We start from the raw sequence: 5,840 nt of genomic DNA on the forward strand, positions 1-5,840 counted from the left end.
TCCAAGTACTCTAAGTCTTTTATTAGGGTCTCTTCCAAAGTTTTCCTAGGTCTTCCTCTACCCCTTCGGCCCTGAACCTCTGTCCTATAGTCGCATCTTCTAATCGGAGCATCAGTAGGCCTTCTTTGCACATGTCCAAACCACCGTAACCGATTTTCTCTCATCTTTCCTTCAATTTCGGCTACTCCTACTTTACCCCGGATATCCTCATTCCTAATCTTATCCTTTCTCGTGTGCCCACACATCCAACGAAGCATCCTTATCTCCGCTACACCCATTTTGTGTACGTGTTGATGCTTCACCGCCCAACATTCTGTGCCATACAGCATCGCCGGCCTTATTGCCGTCCTATAAAATTTTCCCTTGAGCTTCAGTGGCATACGGCGGTCACACAACACGCCGGATGCACTCTTCCACTTCATCCATCCAGCTTGTATTCTATGGTTGAGATCTCCATCTAATTCTCCGTTCTTTTGCAAGATAGATCCTAGGTAACGAAAACGGTCGCTCTTTGGTATTTCTTGATCTCCGATCCTCACCCCTAACTCGTTTTGGCCTCCATTTGCACTGAACTTGCACTCATGAGCTTCATGTGACATGACCAGAATAATTTTGACCTTTTGTCGGTATGTTAACTGGCTCCTTTTCCAGATAAGCAATGTGCATGCAAACTATTGCAAAATGTAAATTATCATGATGCTTAGGATTTAGGAATTTTAGCTAAGGCTTTTATAACAGTAGGTCATTAGGTACTTCAATGGAAAAATGAAATGAACAGGAAATGGTTCTTTATAGCTGTATATAGATCATCAATGTATAGGCTATAGAAATCAGTCTTTATAATTAGCTTTAGAATCCTATACTTTGCATGACCTGTTCAATTCTTTTGGCCTGATAATGATACCGTTAATGATAAGCCCACTTTTTGAGGGCGTGCCATGATTATAAAGATCAAAGCTCATTTCTCCAGTTCTCCTGCCATGGACTGAAAACTGCCACCAATAAGCTCTATCCACAGATTCCACACTCCTCTCAGCTTCTCAAGTATACTATGTTGGAGCTTCTTTTCTGTTCCGCCCTGCCCTAGGAGTTTGATTTTGAGTGTAACAGGGAGTTCCCATACAGATGCTCCATTTGTTAACTTAACTTTGTAGGAAATCTCATAAACAACTCCTGGTGAGAGCTCTCACATCTTGAACTGTCCTCGGACATCTAAATCCCCTACACCCGTTAGTTTGGCTACCTCAATGTTGTCATCACTGTGAATGAAAGACATAAAAATTCTCTTTTTTTTCATATTGAAAACATTGCTTAATTGAAAATTCTCTCATATATGAAAAAGTGTCTAGAAGACGAGTTAAATGTTGCTTGTGAAATTCGGCATACCCTGTCCAGTTATAATAATTCCAAACCCAGTATGGAGGACCACCCCAAGTGATAGCTAAAGACCTTGCGTATAACAACATGCATTTGTAGACAGAGTTCTTCTCAACCCATAATTTCTGCATGCATAATGATTGAAAAATGAACACAGCATCAGCAGTTTCTCTCAGGTTATCATCTAGGACCCTTTTCCCTTTCTATAAGTTTAAATCAGTCTGGCATTTATGTTAATACATATACATAAATAAACTTTGTGCCGAATACCACCTGCCCGGAATGTCATTTTACCCGAGGGTTATCAAGATAGTTTTCTAAATTTGGAGTTTTGTTCTTTTTTGTGTTTTATTCACATCTTTTATTCAGGTCTCTTTTATTACTTTAGGACTTTGAATCATAATTTAAAGCATAAAAATATATGCAAGCCTCCTCACTTTAATATTCTCTCCCCTATGCATACATATATACAATAAGCATAAAGTGATGCCCCTTGAGTAATAGTTTATTTTCATTTGATACGTTTCTAGCTTGATTTTTTCATCTTTAATTGACTCCTCTTGATCTAAGTTAGCTTTAGTTTGATATACATTGTTAACTCGTCCCTTAACAGCCCAAGAGTAGTAACTTCAAGGTTCAAACTTGAAATCTGACTGACCATTTTCTTGAAGTCCCGGAATTGTCTATTTGTTGAATCTTCCATGGTTATAATGTTCCACCCACAGTGCAAGAGTAAAGAACCTCTTCGTCCTGTCATTTTTTAAAATGTTAAAACCTACCAGTTTAGGAGGAACAACTAACATCCTGACCTTCCACATATTTCTAATTGTTGTTGAAAGATGCGTAGCATTTAAAGTTGGTTTTTTTTTTTTTTTTTTTTTTTTTTTTTTTTTTTTAGTAGTAGTAGTAGTAGTATTTTTAGAGCATCTCCAATGGACGAGGTTAGATGCAAGGAAAAATTCCTCACCTTCCTATTAAAGAACATTTTCCTTGCAGAAATGTTGATATTTTCTAGCGAGTCACGTTTATGTGAATTTCTAAGGTACTAGCTGAAAACAACTCCTTACCATGACAATCTAATTGTTCTTTGGGAAGGTCAATGACAGCGAGAGGACGGGAAATTGGTCTCCTGTCTTCTTGAGTCGTTCCTTGATTGATCTGTATCTTCAAGTATTCTAAATCCTTTGAGTGTTCTCAAGTATTCCTCTGGTGCTGCACAAGCCTTCCAATCTTTTCAACCAAAGGAAATGTCAAATTGTTCTAGGATTGAAGCGGCTATATTACTCTCTTCAAAGCATCGTCCATTAATTCAAAAAACATAGCCGGATTGTCTCTCCAGACGCTAAATCAAACTAGATTTTTGTTTCCTTTCTTTTAGCCTTGTTTCTTCTTGTCCATTTGGTGTTTTCGGCTTTCCAATTTAATTTGGAAGACGATAGCGACATGCTGACATAATTATTAGCCTTGCAAGTTGCATGTCCTTTTGTAGAGATTGCAATGGAGAAATCGATTTATGTCGCTACTAATGAATTCTTTAATATCAAGGATGAGGTAGAGAAGCTGAAGAATTCTTTTAAGGAAATTCAAGAGTCTTATAAGGGAAATCATCAGATGAATTCTTCTACTCCTTCCACCTTGAATAATTGGCTCGAAAGGCTTCGAGCAGCATCTTATGATATTGAGGATTTGATCGACTGTTGGACAACAGAATATCAACAGTGGAAGATGAAGAAGCAGCAGGTACGAAAATTCCATCTTCCATGTTGTGCTTTTAAGTTTCTCTTTCTGTATCGTGTATTGTCCAAGTTGAGAGAAATTACATGAAGAATAGATGTGATTAAACGAGATGGACGATGCTGCAAAACCTTCATAGGAAGTGATCAAAGTCATTAAAAAAAACTGGAAACCCAGTTCAGTTTGTAGGGAAAAGGATAAACAGATCATAGAATAGTTGATGACAGATAAAGAAGCCAGTAAGATTTGGGGAAACTTTTCATTTATTCGCATTGTCGGGATGGGAGGATTGGGTAGAACAACTCTTGCTCAACTCTTACTCAACTTGTCTTCTGACTGAAACGATTTTTACTTGACCTAGACGACCTGTGGAAAGTACGAGTAGAAGAAATACTGGAGTACTGCCTGCTCTTAGATTGAGTTATAATCACCTGCCCTCACCAGATCACAAGCAGTGCTTTTCATTGTCTTCCCTGTTTCCAAAATCATATATTTATTGAAAGGATGAGTTAGTCAAGTTATGGAAGGCACAAGGATTTATACAACCACCTAAGAACAAAGTGTGAGAAAGGATAGACAGAAGACATCGGTAGTCGATACTTCAAGAAGCTGTCAGACAAGTTCTTCTTCGAATGCTCAATTGAAGACAACACAAAGTATAGGATGCATGATCATCCATGACTCGACACATTCAGTTTCCAGTCCCTTTTGTTGCCAAGTGAAGGATATGAAAGATTTTGACAAAATTTCTCATCATGTATCACTGCAACTTGTGCATTGTCCTTGAGGACGAGATTCTATTTGTTCATCAGAGTGTGTATTATTGACGTTTGCTTCAGACTTCGAAGATGAGAGTGGACCAACGCTTGCACATACACTTGGATTAACAAATGAATTTGCTGCAAGTAGGGAATATCGTCATGCAGAGTGACACACACCGACCCGGGATGTCCACTAGAACTCTGAATCGAGCTATGCTAGCCGACACCTGGAGGGTGACGAAGCCATAAAGTATGATGATGTGGAAAAATGTGAATAAATTTAAACCTAAGAGTGCCTAAATACCAGAATGCGCTGGTGAGCGGGAATGAACCCACTTTACAGGTGACGTTAAAGCATAAGCAAGTACAGAAGTGAATTAAGAATCGTACCCTCGAAATAATCTCCAATACTAAGAATCGCCACAACTCCGCCGTGTAAGTTTATCTTACATTGCCGGTCCCAAGCCCGGATAAAGGAGGAGGGGGAGGGCGTTAGGTAGTCGACAGCCGGCACTCCATGATTACGTCGAATCCTTATGAAAATGAATCCAGAACGAAATCGCGCTAAAGCTAGGGCGTCACCCGTAAGTGGCGCGCTGTGTGGCCCGAGCACAGTGATAAGTGAGCAAGGGTCGCTGTATCTCCATCGGCACCCAGATGCAGTGTTAAATGAGCAAGGGGGCTATAGAAACTTCTTTTCAAACGACTCCACTCAAAGTTGTTTGGGAGCATATGCTCCTATCAACTTTACACGGGACACACAAAAGAAGTACTTTGATCCTATTAGACGGGGAAGGGTGAAGAAGCTAGGACAGAAGGGTAGAGTTCAAGAGAGCAAAATGCGTTTAGGAACGTGGAATATAGGAACCTTGACGGGGAAATCTATGGAAGTAGTAGAAGTTATGGTGAGGAGAAGGATAAATATTATGTGCCTACAAGAAACTAAGTGGGTTGGTCGTAAGGCAAAGGATCTACAAAACTCAGGGTTTAAACTATGGTATTCGGGTACAAATAGAACGAGAAACGGTGTTGGCATCATCGTGGACAAGACCTTGACACAAGATGTTGTAGATGTCAAGAGGGTAGGAGATAGAATCATGGCAATCAAGATTGTAATAGGAAAAGAACTTATCAATGTGATTAGTGCGTACGCACCTCAAGTAGGGTTGGATACGAGTTCGAAGGAGAAATTTTGGGAAGACCTTGGAGACTTGGTGCAAGGAATTGCTCAGACGGAGAAGTTATTTATAGGAGGAGATTTAAATGGACACGTGGGCAGGGAGACAGGCAACTATGGAGGTTTTCATGATGGCCATGGTTTTGGGGAGAGAAACGAGGATGGGGAAGCTATCTTGGATTTTGCAATGGCATATGATCTCTTCTTAGCCAACACCTTCTTTAAGAAGAGAGAAGAACATGTGATCACCTACAAGAGTGGGTCGTCAAAAACACAAATAGATTTTCTTCTAATGAGGAAAGGGGATCGTATAACTTGTAAGGATTGCAAAGTTATACCAGGAGAGAGCGTGGCTAATCAACATCGCTTGTTGGTGATGGATGTACATATCAAAAGAGTGAGAAAAAAGAACAAGACTTGGAAGTGCCCAAGGACTAGATGGTGGAATCTAAAAGAAGAAAAACAAGCCATTTTCAAAGAGAAAGTAATCACCCAGTGTGTGTGGGATAGAGAGGGGGAAGCTAACCAAATGTGGGATTCCATGGCTAGTTGTATCCGAAAAGTAGCAAAAGAGGTATTAGGAGAGTCCAAGGGCTTTGCCCCACACCAAAAGGAATCTTGGTGGTGGAATGAGGAGGTACAAACAAAGGTGAAGGCTAAGAAGAAATGTTGTAAAGCCTTATACAAGGATAAGACCGATGAAAATGGTGAAAGGTATAGAAAAGCGAAGCAAGAGGCGAAGAAAGCTGTGAGAGAAGCTAAGTTAACGACTTATGACGATATGTATAAGC

Source organism: Malus sylvestris, chromosome 9, assembly GCF_916048215.2.
Source record: "Malus sylvestris chromosome 9, drMalSylv7.2, whole genome shotgun sequence".
In the NCBI taxonomy this organism is placed as follows: Eukaryota; Viridiplantae; Streptophyta; class Magnoliopsida; order Rosales; family Rosaceae; genus Malus; species Malus sylvestris.